We start from the raw sequence: 2,224 nt of genomic DNA on the forward strand, positions 1-2,224 counted from the left end.
CCGCGACCGTACGTGCCCCGCCGAAATCGCAACTCCGGCGGATGAACGGCGGACTTTTCTCGCAGTCGTAAGTTGCAATCCACCCCTATATCTTGCGTCTCATGAAGAGTTATATCAAGTATGCCAAATTCCCGCTGTCCCTATACATGCAGTAAGTTCGTCGTGGGCGCTGGCCGGCAGGCCGCGAGACCTGACGCCCGGCGGCAAAGAGTGCTCCTCTGAGGATATAGATGTTCCGTTCCGCCGCACAATGGTGACGGTGACCGCTGCCTGCGGTGGCAACGCTGGGCACAGTCGATACTCGCCGTGTGGTGGAAGGTAAACATTATGCGGTACATCAGTACTTTCCTAATAGTTCGGTCGTCTCACGGCACTGCTTAGTAAATGATGCAAGGCCACATATAGATGATTTATGCGAATGTCCCTATACGTGCTGTAAGACTGGGCACACAACGTGAATCGCACGTCAGCCAGACACTCGAACATGCACCACTCTCGGCCTGCAACGGAGACACACAATACGTAAACATCTGGAATGCGACAATGTCGAGTGCATCCTCTCTGCGACATTGCACCGTCGACACTATGATAACCAGAGCAGTAGGTCCACCTATAAAAGCACAATACCCCACTCCTCCGACAACTACCATTGCTCAGATAAACCAACACACATCCTACACAGAGGGGCACCAAATATCACCCCCCGCCCTCGTGTTATACCACATGAAAAATTGCAGAAGTGAGAGACACAGACCCGCCAGCCTCTTGCTACAAGCATCGAACCGACGTGACGTATCTGACGGTGACTCAGGCATCCGCGTACTGCCACCACTATCCACCCCCCCCCCCCTCTCTCTCTCTTCCCCCTTTCCCACAATACCAAATTTAACCAACTTTATTGCTTAACCTAACTGTGGCTGTACCAGATTATCGCTTAACCTAACTGTGGCTGTACCAGATTATCGCTTAACCTAACTGTGGCTGTACCAGATTATCGCTTAACCTAACTGTGGCTGTACCAGATTATCGCTTAACCTAACTGTGGCTGTACCAGATTATCGCTTAACCTAACTGTGGCTGTACCAGATTATCGCTTAACCTAACTGTGGCTGTACCAGATTATCGCTTAACCTAACTGTGGCTGTACCAGATTATCGCTTAACCTAACTGTGGCTGTACCAGATCATCGCTTAACCTAACTGTGGCTGTACCAGATCATCGCTTAACCTAACTGTGGCTGTACCAGATTATCGCTTAACCTAACTCAATTTGTCCCTTAACCTAACTCAATTTGTCCCTTAACCTAACTCAAGTTGTCCCTTAACCTAACTCAAGTTGTCCCTTAACCTAACTCAAGTTGTCCCTTAACCTAACTCAAGTTGTCCCTTAACCTAACTCAAGTTGTCCCTTAACCTAACTCAAGTTGTCCCTTAACCTAACTCAAGTTGTCCCTTAACCTAACTCAAGTTGTCCCTTAACCTAACTCAAGTTGTCCCTTAACCTAACTCAAGTTGTCCCTTAACCTAACTCAAGTTGTCCCTTAACCTAACTCAAGTTGTCCCTTAACCTAACTCAAGTTGTCCCTTAACCTAACTCAAGTTGTCCCTTAACCTAACTCAAGTTGTCCCTTAACCTAACTCAAGTTGTCCCTTAACCTAACTCAAGTTGTCCCTTAACCTAACTCAAGTTGTCCCTTAACCTAACTCAAGTTGTCCCTTAACCTAACTCAAGTTGTCCCTTAACCTAACCCACGTTGTCCCTTAACCTAACCCACGTTGTCCCTTAACCTAACCCACGTTGTCCCTTAACCTAACCCACGTTGTCCCTTAACCTAACCCACGTTGTCCCTTAACCTAACCCACGTTGTCCCTTAACCTAACCCACGTTGTCCCTTAACCTAACCCACGTTGTCCCTTAACCTAACCCACGTTGTCCCTTAACCTAACCCACGTTGTCCCTTAACCTAACCCACGTTGTCCCTTAACCTAACCCACGTTGTCCCTTAACCTAACCCACGTTGTCCCTTAACCTAACCCACGTTGTCCCTTAACCTAACCCACGTTGTCCCTTAACCTAACCCACGTTGTCCCTTTGCCTAACATAGTTCACTGCTCGGAATCTCTGGTGTCGTTGTTATCCTCATGTAGATGTCTTGCGAGTGTTGCTTACTTTCCACATATTCCCGCTATCCACTGTCAATTGTACTGCAATAGGACTATATCGG

This window comes from Schistocerca gregaria, unplaced genomic scaffold (assembly GCF_023897955.1).
Source record: "Schistocerca gregaria isolate iqSchGreg1 unplaced genomic scaffold, iqSchGreg1.2 ptg000914l, whole genome shotgun sequence".
Taxonomy (NCBI): Eukaryota; Metazoa; Arthropoda; class Insecta; order Orthoptera; family Acrididae; genus Schistocerca; species Schistocerca gregaria.